This window comes from Elgaria multicarinata, chromosome 8, assembly GCF_023053635.1.
Source record: "Elgaria multicarinata webbii isolate HBS135686 ecotype San Diego chromosome 8, rElgMul1.1.pri, whole genome shotgun sequence".
Lineage (NCBI taxonomy): Eukaryota > Metazoa > Chordata > Lepidosauria > Squamata > Anguidae > Elgaria > Elgaria multicarinata.
In genome coordinates this window covers 8,456,644-8,477,804 of record NC_086178.1, presented here as the reverse complement: position 1 = coordinate 8,477,804, position 21,161 = coordinate 8,456,644, and the positions used below count along the sequence as shown (strand labels likewise).

The following is a 21,161-nucleotide window of genomic DNA, read 5'->3' as shown; positions in this document are numbered from 1 at the left end:
ATGTTATGGGCTTGCAACGTAACATGTTTTTAACATGAATTTTGTGAGTAATATTATTATTATTATTATTATTATTATTATTATTATTATTATTATTTTATTTATTTATTTATTTATATAGCACCATCAGTGTACATGGTGCTGTACAGAGTAAAACAATAAAATAGCAAAACTCTGCCGCATAGGCTTACAGTCTAATAAAATCACAATATCTCATTGATTACTGACAACCTCAGGTATTATACTTGCAAATGGTCACACCTGGAAACAGCAAAGACGGTTTGGTCTAGTTACTCTGAGGAAACTAGGACTGGGGAAGAAAGGCATGGAGCGCCAGATAGAAGAGGAGGCCCAGCAGCTGGTGGAGACTTTTGCACGTGCAAAGGGTATGTAATGCTAGGAAATGATGCCGACATGTGTCCCAGTCCCCATAAATCTTTTTGAACGCTGTACATTTTGGAATGTAATTTCTTGGGCCCAATCTATATGGGAACAGTATGAGAAGTGGTATCTGATTATATGCAGATTTCCATGAAATTGCTTTGGTCCATCAGTGGCACAGAAAGCAAGAAAAGTGGAGTCTACCATACCTAAGAACTTACTTTCATGGATCACATGACACTTGAAATGGACGTACTTCAGGATTGGCTGGGTGGGGTGCAGCAAGTAGAACTGAACAGTATGAACTGCATTGGTGCTACTCAGTGTGTGCAAGAGGCTTGCTCCCCATCCTTGTCCACACACTGCCATTCAGGGAAGTTTAATCGAAGTGCTGAATTAAGTCCCTGTAGTTTACCCCACACCTCTCTCTTCTCATCCACCATTGGAATATTGTGAAAGGTTAAAAGAGAGCAGGGCAAAGTAAGCTACTGCACTACTGAAGGTTTAAAACAGTGTTACCATGCTATTGTGAATGGTTAAAACAGGCTACAGATCGTGGATGGGTAAAGCAGGCTACTGCACTATTGTGCCGCACTAAAACGGCACTACTGTGGAGTAGTACTCTATGGGAAAAGAAACCTGTGTCCAAAAGTGCCCTACTTGATTTCTGACAAAAAATAAGCGGCCAGAAATCACAATAGCTTCCCATGACCCTCTGTGAAATCCCACTCTCAGTGGGAATGGGAGATGTTGAATTAATATTAAGATGCCTTAATTTTCAGGGCAGCCACTTGACCCTTCATTGCTCATCATCAATTCAGTCTCCAATGTGATATGTGCAGTGACCTTTGGACACCGATTTTCTGTTGAAGATCATAAATTCCAGGAACTGATTGAAGCCGTTGATGTTGGCTTAAAATTTGCAGGCAGCATCTTTCATACTGTGAGTTGCCTTTTCCTTTCCTACTGAGACGGATAGGTCTTCCAAAGCTCCGTGTTCCCTTTCAGTATTTGGAAAATCCTTATGATAGTGATTAGAGTGCTGGGTTTACTGTCTCTTAGCCTAACTATGGGACCACATAGCTATTTCTCACAACTATTGTGAAGATAAAAGGAGATGTGCAGGGTGGGTGGGGGGCAATGTACACAACAATGAACATTTTGGAGGAGAGACAGGATAAGAATGCAACAGTAATTATTCTCCTGAATACTGTATCCTCAAAAGTTAACAATCGACAATTACTTATCTAATAAAATGTCTATCTTGCTTTTAGGAAAGTACGAATGAGTGGAAAACCACAAGAATCTGAAAATATTAATAGAAACATCATTCAGTGTTTACACACAATCTCTGATTATGAAATACATAATGTTACAGTAATCCCATCATATAACTATACGAATTAGCATATTACAATAAAAATGTGATTCGGGATGGGGCTCCAGTTTGCTTCCATTTCAAATAATCTTTTTCAAATAGTTCCTTGGTGTGCTTCTTGTCCCAGAAGTGTGTTGTTATTTTCAGTTTTTATTTTACTTCAATGTTCAGTAATCCTAATTCTCAATGGTGTCCTAGTCTGTCCAACATAGAGAAGATAACATCGACACAGAATAACAGAAATTACATTGGATGAATTACATTTCCTCCAAAATGGTTCAAATGATACACGTCACTTTGTGGATGCTTAAATGTCTCAGTTCTAATGTCTGGTGATAACAAGAGCAACGTCCACATTTGAAATGCCCTCTGTTGTTGTTTATTTGTTCAGTCATTTCCGACTCTTTGTGACTTCATGGACCAGCCCACGCCAGAGCTTTCTGTCGGCTGTCGCCACCCCTAGCTCCCCCAAGGTCAAGTCTGTCACCTCCAGAATATCATCCATCCATCTTGCCCTTGGTCGGCCCCTCTTCCTTTTGCCTTCCACTTTCCCTAGCATCAGCCTCTTCTCCAGGGTATCCTGTCTTCTCATTATGTGGCCAAAGTACTTCAGTTTTGCCTTTAATACCATTCCCTCAAGTGAGCAGTCTGGCTTTATTTCCTGGAGTATGGACTGGTTTGATCTTCTTGCGGTCCAAGGCACTCTCAGCATTTTCCTCCAACACCACAGTTCAAAAGCATCTATCTTCCTTTGCTCAGCTTTCCTTATGGTCCAGCTCTCGCAGCCATAGGTTACTACGAGGAATACCATTGCTTTAACTATGCAGATCTTTGTTGTCAATATATTCATGTAGACAAACAGGTCACCTATACCAGAAGTGCAGTGATACCTTATGCAAGGTGCTATCTGACAATGAGACATTTTTCTCCAACTCTCAAAATACCAGAACCCCGGGCTCATCCCATGAAGCTGATTGGTGGGAGATCCAGGACACACAGCGCATAGTGAAATTATGAAACTCACTACCACAAGATGTAGTGATGGCCACCAATTTGGATGGCTTCAAAAGGGGGTTGGATAAATTCCTGGAGGAAAAGGCTATCCATGGCTACTAGCTCTGATGGTTGTGTGGTATCTCCAGTATTCAAGGCAGTAAGCCTGTGTGCACCAGTTGCTGGGGAACATGCGTGGGAGGGTGCTGTTGCACCATGTCCTGCCTTGTTGGTCCCTGGCCAATGGCTGGTTGGCCACTGTGGGAACAGAGTGCCAGACTAGACGGACCCTTTATCTGATCCAGCATCACACTTCTTATGTATTTATGGAGGTATGTTTTGATTCCAGTGCCAATGTTTTAATGTTATGTAATTTATTGCAGATGACATATGATTCTATTCCAAAGTTCAACATATGTTATCCTGTCTTAGCCACCCTCTCATGTAGCCATCTCTTGTGGGAAACCCCAAGCTAGTAACACATGTGTACAGTGGCATCCCTCTTGACAAAAATAAATAAATAAATAAATAAAAATATTCCACAGGTGCAATTACGTTTGAGTTTCAAAAAGTGACCCACATACACATTCTATTTTAGATGTAAAGATTGAGTGCTTGTATAACGTAATAGAGAATCCCTACCTGTAGTTTTGGAATGGCTTCTGCCACATGATGGCGACGGGACACAGAGCAAGGCTGAACTTGAGGCTTGGGCAGGTCCATACAGGAGAAGGCAGTTCTAAACGTATACTGGCTCTAGGCTATGGAATGCTTGAAATGTCAGAAAAATAAGTAACAAGTGAAGATGGGGAAGTTTAGCCTGGACACCTCTAGATCTTGCCCCAGCATAATCCAAAGGGTAACTGTGTTACAATCTGAATATTTGTCTGGGATGTGCAAATTAGAACCGGTCACTTACAAGTGGAGAACAGAGGAAATTCTCCAACATCCCTAACTACAATAGCTGTAATACTGGACAGAGTGGTAAATTCAGTTCTAAAATGAATCAGTCTTCATTATGGGGGTGCAGTGAAACACTCTTAAAAACATAAGGGACATGCTGGATCAGACCAAGGGTCCATCCAGTCCAGCACTCTGTTCACACAGTGGCCAGCTGTCGACCAGGAACCCACAAGCAGGACATGAGTGCAATAGCACCCTCCCACCCATGTTCCCCAACAACAACCTGTTCCCCATGTTCCCCAACAACAACCTCCTCTAATACTGGAGGTTACACTCTTCCTCCAGTCAGAAGTGGCACCTCCAATCCACAGATATTGAGCTGGATTGGGAGGGGCAAACCAGGTCACTGAGTGAGATGGGCATATAGTTTGCTCACCTTAGCAGCAGCGGCAGTTCACGTTCCCTGTGGTGAGGCTATCTTCTCTGACAACTAAAGAGAAAAAAGGGAGCCTTGATACATATACATACTTTTGAAATAGAATAATTGGCCTTAAGTATTTTGTTTAAATTGGAGATATGACATGCAATTGTATCTTGATGTGATAGGTTATGATTTATGAACAATGTGTTTACATAGTTTGAGGCAGTGTAACATAACTTGCCAATGAGAACAAGATATATACACATCTATTTAAACAGTTTTTGTGATTGTTTGGTTTTTTCTGTTTGTGGTTGGAGGGTGTTTCACCCCAGCTTTTGTTGCAGTATTTCCAACCACCGCCTCCCCTTATTTAGGAATCTGGTTTCTAAAACAAGCAGCTCCCACCAATACAAACAGGTGAATCCTTTTGCTCCTCCTCGTGTGACCAAAGGCCGCCCGCTTGTTTTGAGAGTGGGTCTGGAATTGTGCCCAGATATATGATGTATTTGCTGCCTAAATCTTCATTCATATCTTCCATTAGAATAATTTCTCCAAATCTACTAATTGTAGGATTCAGAAGAAGCTGCTAGATCCAGGTTTTCACCAAATAAGAACATGCTAGCCCTCAAGAATAATCCAGACGATGATACTGAAGTGCTAATCCAAAGAGGTTGAGTGATGGACAGTGTTCCCCATCCTCCTCCCTGGTAATGTCAGTATTTTGCTTTTGTTTTCCCTATAGTTGTGCGAAGTCTTCCCATGGATCATAAAACATCTTCCAGGGCCTCACCAAAAGGCATTATCTGCCCTGGGGAGGGTGCTCTCATATGCAAAAGAGGAGATAGAGAAGCATAAGGAGCATCAGTCCTTCCATGAGCCACAGGATCTCATTGATTTCTACCTCCTTCAGATGGAGAAAGTAAGTGCCTGCTTTTTATTTGAATACTACTCTTGTAAGGTATCCTTCCACTCCCTGCTTTTCTAGATGAGGCTTTTTCACTCACTACCTACCACTGCTTTTGCCTCTGGCTTGTGTGTGGGATTTCGATGTGCTCTTTATGCAGCAGGGTTTTCTTTTCTTTTTTGCTGTTGCTTATCATTGTCTAATACTATTTGCCATTTACATTGGTGGTGGAGCCTAGCAGGATCTTCTAAGATATCAACAGCATGTCCACCCCCTTGAGTATAGCTTCTTACGCTCTATGAACCTCTGTGAGCATGTCTCCTGACACAGTATTCCTGCATGTGCTCAATTATTAACAATTCCTGCTCTTTGCACAACTTCTAAAGTTCAGTCTCCCAACGCTCAAAAATTCATCCTTCCTCCACAAAGACAAAGCAGTGCTTGATCTGGCTGCCTCACTTGTCCCACCCCTTCCCCTTCTGTATGTATCATGTGGGGGGGGTGGGCTTCTGTAGATTCGAATGTCCATTTTTCCATTTTGCTGGCATCTATGCCAATGAATAGGAGGCTGTTTTGAGCCAGTCTGGGCAGAGGGTGGAGGGATCTGCTGACTGACTTTAGCCTGATGGAACTAAGGGGGTGTAGCCAGGGGACATTCCTGCTGCAATAGTCACCGTAGCCACTCCATAACACATAGCAGAACAAAGTGGAATAGCACAACTTTTGCAGTAGATGATGTTAGTTTTTTTTTGGTTTGGTTTGGTTTCAGATATCCCATTTTCCTCATTCAGAAAGATACAGAACATCAAGTTTCAGAATAGGTACAGGGTTTTTTGTACAAGAGCGGCCTTGACATCTTGAGGGTCTCCAAAAGAGGGTGCACTTATACCCCTATGTTTCTTGTGGACCATTGTTCTGAAAATGACAAACACCCTTGAGATGCCCATAAGTAAAAAACCTGCAAAGCTTCCTAAGGATAGGAGCAGTGGAGGGGAAGTCCTCAGTCATTGGGTGGTTGGAATTGTGTATCATAGATACACAATTCCTACCACACAAATGGGATCATAGAGGATTCCCCAGGCATGAAACCTGCAAAGTTTCAGAAGGATAGGTGGAGGAGTTAAGAAGTAACGATGTCTCTAAACCAATTTAAGGCTTATAGTGAAGCCTGGTAGTATTTTTAGACTGTCCATCTTGTGGTCCCAACATTTTCCTCCCCCAAAACACAGTGTGTCCCACAGTCAGAGATACTAAGGCGTGGGGAAAGGGTGCTGAGCATCACAAATATGAAACACGGGGCATTAGTTAGTTCACATCAATAAATGCAGAGCTCACATGTGGAGCACAGGATATCACAGTATATAGCTTTTAAAAAAAACCCAAGCACAACCATCATCTCCTGGTACTCCATATTTCTTACTGGATTTCTATGCCGGTAGACACTAATGCTGTATTTCAATAGTTCAGGAAGGAATAGAAAGTAGCAACACCAATAAACACACTCATAGTGCCTATGGCACAGAAGATGGGCATGGAAGGTAAAGGAAGTGTTGAAAGGCAGCCTGTAATTGATTGCAAATGGAATTTCACCTTCCCCACTTTCAACATCAGAGCAGGAATGACCCCGACTCTACCTATGATGAAGAGAACCTGGCTCAGTGTATTCATGACTTCTTCATCGCAGGAACAGACACCACCACCACTGCTCTGAAATGGGCGTTGCTTCTCTTGACAATTCATCTAGATATCCAAGGTGAGAGAGATCTGTCCCATGGGACCAAGAGACACTTCTGTGTAACCAAACCAAAAAAGGCGGCTGCGCTAATTGTAGGTTCCTGACACATTTGAAGAAAAATGCTTTATCAAGGGAATCTCAAACAACTGGGTTTAAAAACCAACAAACCAACAAACAAAAACTTTAGATGGTTCCAGCTTCTCTGCAATCTCCTTATCCTCCTTTGGTACTCCTTTAACTCTGTTGGGGTAATTGAATTCACCTGTGCTCACCTCATTGGGCACCCACCCTGCCGCCACCAGCCCCTGCTCACCTGGTTGCGTGAGCCTCTTCTGAGGTCTGCTTCATATGGCGAGTTCTTGGCAGCCACCCATCCATGCACTGAAATTGCAAGCACTTGGGCTGGGGTCTGCGCTCATGTCAGGAGTGCCGAACTGGGTTCAGGGTGGCAGACGTGTGTGTGTGTGTCTGCCAGACTCCTGGATCCAGTCAACTGCTTGCACCATCCCTGGTTGTTATCTAGAGGTCCAACTGCCTCCATAGCTTTACTGATGGCCTTGATGTTATTAGCAGAGGTGATCAGATTACGTAAAACCTATACTGCACCAGCAGAGCTGGTTACTGGTGCATTTGCTAACCTAATTTAAAGTCATGGGCCACAGCTAGACCTTAGGTTTATCCTGGGATCATCCAGGGTTCGCCCCTGCCTGAGCACTGGATCCCCTGTGTGTCACCTAGATGAACAGGTTTGACCCCTGGACGATACAGGGATAGACCTTAGGTCTAGCAATGGCCATGGTTTTGACCTTCAGAGCTTTAAGCCAAATGAGACCAATTTACTTGAATTTGGAATTTAGTAAGATCAGCAAAGGAAGCTGTTCTTACTTTCCCAATAAGGGAAATTAGGTGGGGAAATGCACAAGAGAGGGCCGTCTGGAATGAGTTGCCCTCGGGGGTCAGTCAGGTTCCATCATTACAAGCAAGCATTTAGGAAGTCCCCCCAAAATTGCTTGTTTTCTGTGTCCTTTCCCTGATCATGTTTTATTCAAATGTTCTAGATTTTCAGCTGAAATTGTGATGAGATTTTAGAATTGTCTTTGCTAGATGTTTTATGCCTTGGGTTTGTGGCTTTTATTAACTTTTGCTGAATAATATGTAGAATAAATATCTGTGAGTGGATTAAGTGCTGGAGAGAATCATGGGTGACCTTTATCGAGACAGGGACATGGGGAGTGCAACCCTGTTAATTTTGCTCGGTCTCTCATCGGTTTTTGATACCATCAACCATGGTATCCTCTTGGATAGACTCCACACTGTGTTACAATGGTTCTGGTACTAACTTTGGGGCTGATTTCAGAGAGTAACATGGCATGACCATTCCTCAGCCCCTTTGCAATTGAGCTATGGGGTTCCACAGGGTACCATGCTGTCCCCAATGTTGTTCCACATCTATATGAGTAGGGGATTTGGAACTAAGTGCCATCAGTAGGCTGATGACACACAGCTCTATCTCCCTCTGACATTTGACTTGGGGGAGGCTGTGAAAGTCCTGGATCAGCGCCTAGAAGCAATAATGGGCTGGCTAAGGGCCCCAAAACTGAAGCAAAGAGGGAATCTGGCAAGATGGGAGATCTGGGAGATCATAGAATCATAGAATAGCAGAGTTGGAAGGGGCCTACAAGGCCATCGAGTCCAACCCCCTGCTCAATGCAGGAATCTACCCTAAAGTATCCCTGACAGATGGTTGTCCAGCTGCCACTTGAAGGCCTCTAGTGTGGGAGAGCCCACAACCTCCCTAGGTAGGTTGCCTGTTATGGATGGGGTTGCACCTCCTCTGAAAGATCAGGTCTGAAGTTTGGGGGTACTCTTAGATCCACTACTGTTGCTGGAGGCCCAAGTGGCCGAGGCAGCTTGTGGTGCCTGTGATCAGCTTTGACTGGTTCCGTAGCTACAGCCTGTCCTGGACAGGGTTAGCTTGGCCAGAGTGGTACTGTGCCGGGAGAGATTCGTCAACTTAACAGTCTTCTGGAATTTTAGAAAACTGTAAAACTGATCTCTTCTGGCAGGCCTACCCAGTTGAATTTTAAGATGCCCTTTAATAACGTGCTCCTTTTAATAACATATTAGTTTTATAAGTTTTAATCAATTATATGTATTTTATGTTATTTGCATTTGTGTTGTACCCCACCTTGATCCAGAGGGAGAGGAGGGTAACATTATTATTATTATTATTATTATTATTATTATTATTATTATTAAAGTAATCTGAACTCTGGATTCCTGTAGTGTGCGCTATGTGGAGCTTATTTATTTATTTATTACATTTCTATACCGAAGCTCTCTGGGCGGTTCACAAAAAGCTGCCCTTAAGGCTGCTCCCTTAAGGCTTCTCCAGAAGCTGGAATTAGTGCAGAACTCAGCAGCAGTGGCTGTTATTGGGAGATGCCCTTTTCCAGCATTCAACTCCTTTGTTACTGGGCCAGGTTTAAGGTTTTGGTACAAAGTTATGAACAGCTTGGGACCAGGATACTAGAGAGAGTGCCTTCTTCCTTACTAGCCTTCCCAATCACTGAGGTCATCTGAAGGGCCTGCTTCTGGTGGTTCCACATGGATTATAGCCCAACTGGAGTCCACCAGGAGGAGAGTCTTCAGTGTGGTGGCTCCCTTCTTATGGAACTCTCTGCCTCTGGAGTTCAGGCAGGCATCAGCACTGTATTGTTTTTGGCATCTCCTGAAAAACAGCTCTTTTTCAGGAAGTTTTCCTTGCTTGACCACTCTCACACTCTGCTTGTTAAAGAATACTTTTAATGTAATGTTTTATTTTTTTTCTATACTTCATTCATTTTATCTCTTGTTGTTCACTGCTCTAGAATTGCCCTAAATGAGGAGCAGAATACAAATGTTATAAATAAACAAATGAATAAATAAATAAATATGCTATTTTAAGCACCTTGGAGATATATATATATATTATAATAATAAACTGATTGTAATTTGGAATTCAGTAAGTGACTCATATGGAATCATTTCATTTAGAATAAATGAGTGTTCAGCTTTCTGAAATCAAAATGCTATCCAAAATAAAGTTTTCATTCCATCATTTTCTTCAGATAAAGTCTACAAGGAGATAGAAGATGTTTTCGGTTCATCACGCTCAGTCTGCTACCAAGATAAAAAGAAACTGCCCTACACTAATGCTGTGATTCATGAGACGCAGCGTTCAAAATATGCCTTATTATTTGGGATCCCAAGACAATGTGCCAAGGATGTGAAAATGAATGGTTTTCTCATTCCTAAGGTATGGAATATAGTGATGGCCACAATCCTATGCCCCAGGAGCAAGGGGCTTCACATACTTAGGGTTTCTTTTCTAAGGATTCAAAGTACAAACAACCTATCCCCACTGTGTCCTCTTCCAGAAAAAGGTGTGTGTGTGTGTGTGCATATTTGAGAAACTCTCAATGATATTGAAGGTCCTCCTCTGAGTCCTCGTCCGGGTGCCTATTCCGAGAGAGGCTCGGAGTGTGGCAACGAGGGACAGGGCCTTTTCGGTGGTGGCCCCCAGACTATGGAATGATCTCCCTGACGAGGCTCGCCTGGCGCCAACGCTGCTATCTTTCCGGCGCCAGGTTAAGACTTTCCTCTTTGCCCAGGCATATAGCGGCACTTCTTAATTACCCACGTGTTTTAGTTTTTTAACGGTTTTTAATACTTTATGTGTGTATGTGCTATGTTTTAGAAATTTTAAATTTTGTATACTCATTTTAATCTTAATTTTATAATTTCTGTAAACCGCCCAGAGAGCCCAGGCTATGGGAGCGGTATATAAGTGCAATAAATAAATAATAATAAAAATGGTGAAGGTGAGGAATAACCATGATATGTTCAGGTTGGTTTTGTTTGTTTGTTTTTGCAAGGGGACCACGATTTTTCCAGATCTGCGCTCTGTTCTTCTGGACCCTGAACAGTGGGAGTCTCCTGAAGAGTTCAACCCAAATCATTTTTTGGACAAGGATGGAAATTTTGTGGATAGAGAAGAATTTCTGGCATTTGGTGCAGGTAAATGAAGAAAGCCCAACCTGCTGGTGATTTATAGACATGTTTCCTGGGTTGTTTCTGGGAGATAATAATAATAATAATAATAATAATAATAATAATAATAATAATAATAATAATTTATTTCTTGCCCGCCTCTCCATTTTGATCAAGGTGGGGAACAATAATAAATGATAAACTACATAATAATTAAAACATAATATACATTGTTAAAAACTCCCTAAAAAAACTTCCTAAAAACGTTTAAAAAACTGACTTTTTGTTGTTGTTTATTCGTTCAGTCGTTTCTGACTACCTTTCAGGAAAACCTAAAACAATCCCAGTTCTTTTCATCAGATGTAATTGAACGAGGCCAGAAATCAAAGTCTCAACTGCGTTTTAAACAAAACTATCCCACTTGCTTATTTTTCAGGAGAGTGAGGTTGTGTCAATTTCTAAGGACAATTTCTAAGAATAAAGGAATACTTCCTCCATGATTCTATATACAGTTATGTGAGAGGAAACCATGTGAACGCAATAGCACTTCCTTCTGAGTAGGATTGCATCAATAGTGTTGGGCTTTGAAAAACAATCATTACACAATAACATTCCCATATAACATGAGGAACGCCTCAGTGTTCTGTGGCTTCATTGGTGAAATAGTTGGAAGATAGAATCATAGAATAATAAAATAGCAGAGTTGGAAGGGGCCTACAAGGCCATCGAGTCCAACCTCCTGCTCAATGCAGGAATCCACCCTAAAGCATCCCTGACAGATGGTTGTCCAGCTGCCTCTTGAATGCCTCTAGTGTGGGAGAGCCCACAACCTCCCTAGGTAACTGATTCCATTCTCATACTGCTCTAACAGTTAGGAAGTTTTTCCTGACGTCCAGCTGGAATCTGGCTTCCTTTAACTTGAGCCCGTTATTCCATGTCCTGCACTCTGGGAGGATCGAGAAGAGATCTTGGCCCTCCTCTGTGTGACAACCTTTTAAGTATTTGAAGAGTGCTATCATGTCTCCCCTCAATCTTCTCTTCTCCAGGCTAAACATGCCCAGTCCTTTCAGTCTCTCTTCATAGGGCTTTGTTTCCAGACCCCTGATCATCCTGGTTGCCCTCCTCTGAACATGCTCCAACTTGTCTGTGTCCTTCTAGAATTGTGGAGCCCAGAACTGGACGCAATACTCTAGATAAGGCCTAACCAGTGCCCAATAGAGAGGAACCAGTCTCTCATGTGATTTGGAAGCTATAATTCTATTAATGCAGCCCAAAATAGCATTGGCCTTTCTTGCAGCCATATTGCACTGTTGGCTCATATTCAGCTTGTGATCTACAACAATTCCAAGATCCTTCTCGTTTGTAGCATTGCTGAGCCAAGTATCCCCCCATCTTGTAACTGTGCATTCAGTTTCTATTCCCTAAATGTAGAACTTGGCATTTATCCCTATTAAATTTCATTCTGTTGTTTTCAGCCCAGCACTCCAGCCTATCAAGATCACTTTGACGTTTGTTTCTGTCTTCCAGGGTATTAGCTATCCCACCCAATTTTGTGTCATCTGCAAATTTGATCAGCGTTCCCTGCACCTCCTCATCCAAATCATTAATAAAAATGTTGAAGAGCACTGGGCCCAGGGCTGAGCCCTGCGGCACCCCACTCGTTGCCTCTCCCCAGTTTGAGAAGGTTCCATTGATAAGTACTCTTTGAGTCCGATTCTGTAGCCAACTGTGAATCCACCTAATCGTTGTTCCATCTAGCCCACTTTTAGCTAGTTTGTTAATCAGAATATCATGGGGCACTTTGTCAAAAGCTTTGCTGAAGTCAAGATATATGATATCCACAGCATTCCCACAGTCCACAAGGGAGGTTATCCTATCAAAAAATGAGATCAAATTAGTCTGACAGGATTTGTTCCTGACAAATCCATGTTGGCTTCTAGTTGCAAGAGGAAGCGGAAGCATAGAATAAAGACACGGACACAAGAGCTTGGGTTAAACTAGGGCCTCTTTATTAATCATTAGATACATTGATGGTGCTATATAAATAATAATAATAATAATAATAATAATAATAATAATAATAATAATAATAATAATCCCTCCCTGGATCTGCATGTGAAAGTGTGGAAATTAAGTCCTTCTCTCAGGCCACTTGCCTGGCTTATGGGCAAGCCATTCTCCAAAGCAAGGAGTCGGGAAATCCGGCTCCTTCCTTATGTGACACTTTGTAAATGTGGGGAGACTGCCCCCGCCCACTGCTATAAGGGTCATCGAGTAGGTGAAGACAGGATGGTCTCCAAAGGCAAACCATATCCTGGTACTGGAGCCGCATAGCCCCTGAGGAGCAGGCCGTCCGGTTATGCCAATTGAATGCTCTGCTCGTTCCGCTCCTCACACTCCAGTCCCATAGGCTTGTTCTTCTAGAAGAAACCAGACCTGCTTTTTCTTTAAACAGCCAAAATGGAAAGAGGCTGATGCCTCGGGCAGGCTTCCTTTTATAGGCACAGCCTCACCCTACACCACATGATCTGTGTTTCGTGCCACAGCAGATGCCTTCATTCTGCTCCTCTCCCTCGCAACAGCCCGCCTCCTCCCAAGCCTTTGGGCTGGGCTGATACTGGATTAATCACTGCATTGATTTCAAGGTGTTTACAGATTGACTTCTTTATAATCTGCTCCAGAATTTTCCCAGGGATGGATGTCAGACTGACCGGTCTGTAGTTCCCAGGTTCCTCCTTTTTGCCCTTTTTGAAGATAGGGACAACGTTAGCCCTCCTCCAGTTGTCCGGCACCTCACCCGTCTTCCATGATTTTGCAAAGATAATAGACAAAGGTTCTGAGAGTTCTTTCGCTAGCTCCTTCATTACTCTTGGATGCAGTTCATCGGGCCCTGGAGATTTGAACTCATTCAAGGAAATTAGGTGTTCTTTGACCATTTGTTTATCAATCTCAAACTGCAATCCTGCCCCCTCAACTTCTGCTTCATTTTTTCCAAGGGAGTCATAGACCTGCTTTTGGGAGAAGACTGAGGCAAAGTAGGAATTGAGCACTTCAGCCTTTTCTTTGTCGTCTGTTATCAATTTGCCATCCTTATTAAGCAGTTGAACCACCATTTCTTTCCTCTGTCTTTTACTACTCACATATCTGAAGAAAGCCTTTTTATTGTTTTTAGCATCCCTCGCTAATCTCAGCTCATTCACAGCTTTAGCCTTCCTGACGCCATTTCGGCACTTCTGCGCCACTTGTCTGTACTCTTCTTTTGTAGCCTGGCCTTCCTTCCACTTCCTATATGTATCCTTTTTTGTTTTCAGGTCGTCCCTAAGCTTTTTGTGGAGCCACATTGGTTTCCTCTGTTGTCTTCTATCTTTTCTCCTTGTTGGAATTGTTTGTAACTGTGCCTTTAAAATTTCCTTTTTTAAATACTTCCACCTATCCTGCACTCCTTTTCTCATTAGGCTCACTTGCCATGGGACCTTACTTATCATAGTTCCGAGTTTATTAAAATCAGCTTTCCTAAAATCCAGAGTACGTGTATGCCTACACTCAACTTTTGTCTCCTTCATAATCAAGAATTCAAGTATGACGTGGTCACTTTCCCCCAGAGTTCCCGTAACTGCCACTTTTTCCACTAAGTCATCCCTATTGGTCAATATCAAGTCAAGGTTTGCTGATCCTCTAGTTCCTTCCACCACTTTCTGTAGGAGAAAGTTATAACCCACACATGTCAGGAATTTCTTGGAAGGGCCGCTTTTGGCAGTAATGGTCTCCCAACAGATATCAGAGTAATTGAAGTCCCCCATCACTACTACATCACACTTCCTTGAAACACTGGCAATTTGTTTCTCAAAAGTTTCATCCTCGTCTTCTCCTTGATTGGGTGGTCGGTAGTAGACTCCAATTATCATGTTCTTTTTATTCCTTGCCCCATTTATTTTAATCCAGATGTTCTCGATGGGGCTCCCAGTCTGATCCGCCTGTATTTCTGTGCAGGGATAGGTATTTTTAACATATAGTGCAATGCTACCTCCCTTTCTATTTCTTCTGTTCTTTTTGAACAAGTTATATCCTTCAATTGCTATATTCCAGTCATGGGAGTCATCCCACCAAGTTTCAATTATACCTATCAAGTCGTATTTTCCTTCATCAAATGCATTCTGTTTGTTTCCCATGCTCCGGGCATTAGTACGTAGACATCGAAGACCATGTGTTTTATAGTCTGGCTTTGTTCCTACATTGTTGCGGACACTATTTGGGGGCACTATTGGAGCTATTCTCTGTACTGTGGTGCATTGGCCTTCATTCATTGTTACCTCTAAGTTTACGTCTCCTGCCCCCGTAAGATTCAGTTTAAAGCCCTCCTGATCAAGTTCTTCATGCTGTGGCTGAACACATTCTTTCCAGCCCTTGTGAGGTGCAACCCATCCCTTGCCAGCAGTCCATGTTCCAAGTAGCGTAGCCCGTGGTCCCAGAATCCAAAACTCTCACGTCGGCACCACCTTTGTAGCCAGTCGTTCATCTGGAGTATTTTTCTTTCCCTTTCTAATCCTCTTCCAAGAACTGGGAGGATGGATGAGAAAACTACCTGGGCCCCAAAGTTCTTCAGTTTCCTTCCCAGAGCTTCAAAGTCTGAAATGATTTCTTCGTAGCTCTGCTTGGCGACATCATTTGTTCCCACATGGATGAGAAGAAAGGGGTATGTGTCCGTGGGCTTTATGAGCTTCAGCAACCCTTCAGTCACATCTCTATCCAGGGAGACAGCACACCTGGCGAGTCCATGGGTCTTCATGACATACTTGGGTTTCAATCCACACAGCAGGGAGTCTCCCACAATGACTACTCTTCTCTTCTTCTTGGTTGACCTACCTTCTGCATCTTGTTCACTGATGCACGGTGTCTCCTGTACTTCGTCCTCTGCAATCTGTCCATCAGTCTCATCCTCCAGAAGCTGAAAGCGGTTGCTTAACTCTAATGGTTCCACCGGTGCAGAATGCCTTCTAGTTCTTCTGCTCCTAACTGTCACTCTTTTCCAGAGAGTTTCCTCTTCATTGGCTTTCCTCCCCTCAGCATACTCCACTACTGCTTCAGCTGGCTGTTGCTCTTCAATCTCATGTGCTTCTTGTTGCTGTTGCAGTTCCACCGTTGGGTCTAAGAACTCCTCCTCTTTTCTTATTCTTGGGAGGGTGGACACTCGCCACTCAAGTCCTCTCACTTTTTCTTCCAAAAGTGCCACCAGCTTGCACTTGTTGCAGGTAAACGCTAGGGATGTGCTCCGCTTCTCCTCGGAGTGGAGAATCAGAAGTGAATTGGCCTGATCCGCCTTGCCCAGAGGTGGAGTAGAAGCGAACCAGGGTCCTGGTGAAGAGAAGTGGCCATAGGCGGAGCGCTTCTCTTTTTGCAGAGTGATCCGCCCGCCATTTTGTGTTTTTTTGCCCATAGGATTGCATTGCAGAAAAGATTAGGGGATAACTGTGTTGATTTTAAAGCTATCTTTCTGAAATTTCGTGTTCTTGGAGAGTCGTGGCTGGGAGTCATTTTGAGCCTACTCTCAGCACTCTGCGTGGTGCGGTTCGCTTGCTATAATTTTTGGAAAAATAGGGTAAAAAAAGTGGGAGAGGTACCTTTTTGAAGTGCTGAGAGGTAGATTCAACTCCCAGTCATGATCACATGATGAAGCATCCTCCAATCCCAAAGTTGGAGGAGGGGATAGGCAAAATGGGATACTAAGTAACTTGGGATACTGGGAAACCTCTCTTTCTTAGTCTGAATGGACTTTTCCCAGTGTTTTTTAAAACAGTAGCCTCACCAAATGCACAAACACAACCTGAAGTCATATACTAAGCAAATAAATAACAGATAGGAAACATAGCACTGCTACCCACCCTAACCTTGGTGAACAACTGAATAGATGTGGTGCAAGGGGATGAGGTCCCCTAGGGCATGTGGACGTGCCCAATGCACACACACTCTCCCACCCTTGGAGGGTCATCAGAGCCCTCCAAAGAGTAACCAGTGGAGACTAATGCCTGTCATGAGTTGAAGTGACAGGTAGCTTCTGAAACACTGGTACTTACTTAGGGCCAGTCAAAAACTGGCATATCCCCCTCCCCCTGGGCACGTCCACTTTCCTCTTACTGGTAAAAGACAGACATAGCCTTTTAAAAAAAAATCTTCTTGTTGTTTATTCAGCAATACTGCTGCTTTTAATTCCACCCCTCCTTTGTTTATTTATCTATTTATTCCATTATATATTTACACCCCATAGCCCAAGCTCTCCTGGCTTTTCCTCTTCAGTGAAGTCAGGCAGGCTTTCATTGTGGTTCAACTCCTTATTGTTGTTGTTGTTGTTGTTGTTATTATTGCTATTAATATTAATTAGCACTGCTATTATTAACGTTACTGTTGTTGTTGTTGTTGTTGTTGTTGTTGTTTAATAATGGCTGTGATCACAGTGCAGTCAATCAACTCTGAAGCAAGGATCACAAAACCTTACTCTTATCCTCCTAGCCTCCTAGTTATGGGATGCAAAAGAAAAGGCATCTCTCTGTGCTGGTCCCGCCTCACAGGGATGGTTTGCATTACTGGCTTTGAAACTATCCTTTGCTCACTTCCTTGTGCCCCCAGAAATGTCTGCTGCCTGCCTGCCTGCCTGCCTGCCTTCCCCCCAGGGTGCTGCTGTGGTGGGGCATCTGCCGGGACTGACTCCCCCATACTAGATCTATGGCTTATCTCTGCCTGGCTCTCTGCCCGCCTGTCCTCCTCCTGAGGAGCTCTACGTCTTGTGCGTGGGTCCCGACTCCTTACAGGGAACCATGAGGAGCCAGGATAAACCATGACACCTGGCCACATGTTCCACAGTCTCGGGCTCAGCCTGCGACCATGGAAAAAACAGGCCTAAAGTGGAGGGCAAGATCCCGAAGCAAGGAAGGGATCATCCCTCTCTGATCCCAGGATGCCCTGTGCGTCATGTGGATGCACAGGGACAATCCCAGGGATCGCCCCAGCATTTTGCCCTGTCTAACTAAGGACTCTTTCTCGGTTTCATTACCTGTGGTCCCCATCCTTTAATTGGAGATGCTGTCTACAGTTCCTGAGTCTTTCTGCATGCTAAACTATATAACTCCCTCATTCTGTCACCCTTCCAAAGCAGTGGCCATTTCAAACCTTCATGAATTGTGGATAGCGCTACAGAGCTGCTGAAGACTTTAAAAACAAACCAGCAGCAGAAGTGAATGCAGAAGTCTTCCTGTAGAAGGCAGGAGTGGAAGCCCAAAACAATCAGACACCGCCAGGCTTTTCTCCCTCCCTTTCTGTGTCTCTCTCCCTCTCTTTCTTTGTGAATCTGTGACATAAGCCCCTTGCTGGGCTGGCCAGTTGCCAGTAGTGGCCAAGGTTGTGTTTGATGATCCCCTATGAGCTATTGACTTTGCACAGCCTGGGGCAGTGGAGTGGAAAGCAGCCCTGATTGTTTCCATGTCTAAAGACTTCCACTAGTTTTGCCTGCTTTGAAACGGTTTACAGTCAGAGTCATCTGCGCTGCATCCTTGAGCAAAAGCCACTCCTTCCTGAGGGGTGCCATCCAACAGGGTAAAGATGAGGTGTGCCAAAGGCAGTTGTAGCAGTTTTGAGGGAGGGAGGGAGGGAGGGAGGGAGGGAGGGAGGGCATACCAACTCTTGTTCCTTTATATATGCTCTGGATATTAACTCACTTGCTGCCTTTCCCTTATTTTCTCCGCAGGGGCTCGGGTGTGTTTAGGGGAGCAGCTGGCGAGCGTCGAGCTCTTCATCTTCTTGACCAGCCTGCTGAGGGCCTTCAGGTTCCAGTTGCCAGAAGGAGTGAAGGAACTCAATCAAGAACCAATAGTTGGATTGACAACACATCCCCATCCTTATAAAATCTGTGCTGTTCCCCGTTGAAGCTCATTGTAAAATGCATACAAATAATTAACGGTGTTTTATTTAGTGTTGTAAATTCCCCCCCTCGTTACTTACCACTTAATCTGATGCTCTGCTTTGAATTGCTGAGTCCATTCTGTCCTAGTACTTCTCCACTCTGTGGCCCAATCTACACAGAGGCGTCTTCTGACACTGATGCAACATCATAATAATAATAATAATAATAATAATAATAATAATAATAATAATAATAATATATTTCTTACCCGCCTCTCCAATTGGATCGAGGCAGGGAGCAACAACAAGCATGAAACACATAAAATACTGATTAAAAACACGGTATACACTGTTTAAAAACATCCTAAAAACATCCTAAAACATACTAAAATAGCCTAAAATTCTACTGGATAGGCCTGACGGAAGAGATCAGTCTTGACAGCCTTCTTGAGTGCTAAAAGACTGTGAGCTTTATCACACATGCCTGCTTCCTTTGGTTTATCCCCGTAGTGCTAAGCTTTCACTGTTGTTGTTGTTTTTGCTACCAGGAGGCAGCGATCCTTTGCATACCAGGAAGTGAGTGGAAGGGGGGAAATGTAAAAAAATCATAAAAAATCAACGGATGATCCAATTCAATTCAAATTTGGTATGCTTAAAGCGCTCCCTAATATCTATTAATGTGCCAATTTTGGTGTCTTTATCTTTAAAGCTTATGCAGATGTAAGCATTTCTTTAAAATCCTGCTCCTGTGCCCCAGCGGCGGCTCGGAAGATACAGTCAGAAAGCAGGGGCTAAATAGAGCAAATCTTTTTGTTTTGAAGCACCATTAAAGCAGGATACATGGGAGTACTTCACAATAAAAGCAGATTATGAACTGGAGTCCTTTGCATGCAATTTGCAGTGATTGCACAGTATAACGCTGGTGTGATAAAGCCTTGTCAAGCTGACGAGTCTCTTACGAGTCTCCTCTGGCAGGCTATTCCACAGTTTGGGAGCAGCAGAAGAGAAGGTCCTCTTCCTGTGGTCCACGTAGCCAATTAATCCAGTGAAGACTTGATATAAATATTGCTTTTGTGAAAGAAATGTAACCCTAAATGACATTAAATTGGCTATGTTGGTAGAGTCTCAGAACATCAACAAGTTTCCTTCATTTTTCTTTTTCACATTAATTAAGCTTATTTGTAGGTGTGATGATGCAAAGGAGTGGAGTTGTTGTTTTTAAACATCATCCCAAAAGCAATACACTGACTTTCTCAGGAGTAAGGCTCATTAAAGACAATGTGATTTACATCTGAGTAGACCTGTATATCAACACATGTCAGTTAAGGGAAAGAAATTAAAATGGACAAAGGAGAGAATTGGGAAGGCTTGAAAAGACGTTCTGTCTTTATTGTTTGAAAGGCAGGGGGAGGGGAAGCAGCATTGTCAGAATAGGTGAGCTGTCCTCGGTCCGGCTTCTTCCCTCCCTGCGCCCCCTTTTTCACATTCCGTAACTTATGGGCAGACGTGATCATGTGAAGGAGCAGAGGTGTTGCTGTTTTTCAAGAGTCATTGCAAAAGCAACATGCTGCATTTCTCATTGCACTAACTCTTCAGTACACTGGGCGGAGAAAAACAGCAGGAGGGAAGCCAGCAGAAGTGTGTATGTGTGTGTGTGTGTGTTATTCACAGATACACATCTCCACAGGTACTGGATAGCAAACATGCTTAAACACTTTCCATTTTTTCTCACAGTACTGAAGGCACCCCGCCTCTCCTCGGAGTAGTACTGCAAGTTTAGGATACACTGAATTTGAGACGCAGGGAAGCCACAGTAAAAGGAAAATCCATCACAAAAGGAATTTGTGAAAATACAGTTTTTATGACCAAGGCTAATACAGATTGGACGTAATGTCTTGTGTCATGCCTATATATGAGGTGCAGTAGCATCACAGTGAATTCCTCATATAGATGGGCCCCTCTCAGAACTTGAAACAGACTTGTGCTGCAATTGGTTGCTAAATAAATCCTTATCACCTATATCCAGTTTGCTGTTTATGCATAACTGTTTAGTTCTGAGCTTTCCCCACGTAGTATGCTGACAGGCTTTACAATCCATCCACTTATTATTATTATTATTATTATTATTATTATTATTATTATTTATTTATATAGCACCATCAATGTACATGGTGCTGTACAGAGTAAAACAGTAAATAGCAAGACTCTGCCGCATAGGCTTAGAATCTAATAAAATCATAGTAAAACAATAAGGAGGGGAAGAGAATGTGAACAGGCACAGGGTAGGGTAAGCAGGCACAGGGTAGGGTAAAACTAACAGTATAAAGTCTGCCCAACATCAAGTTTTAAAAGCTTTAGGAAAAAGAAAAGTTTTTAGTTGAGCTTTAAAAGCTGCGGTTGAACTTGTAGTTCTCAAATGTTCTGGAAGAGCGTTCCAGGCGTAAGGGGCAGTGGAAGAAAATGGACGGAGCCGAGCAAGGGAAGTAGCACTTCTCTCCCAACTGCAAGTGTCAGTGCACCCCAG

The 21,161-nt window shown here is 43.2% G+C and overlaps 1 pseudogene; it reads left to right on the top strand.

Moving 5' to 3' along the window:
• LOC134402415 (cytochrome P450 2J5-like) overlaps positions 1-18,673 on the top strand; it is a 45,928-nt pseudogene extending 27,255 nt beyond the window's left edge.
• The last annotated feature ends 2,488 nt before the right edge of the window (positions 18,674-21,161 follow it).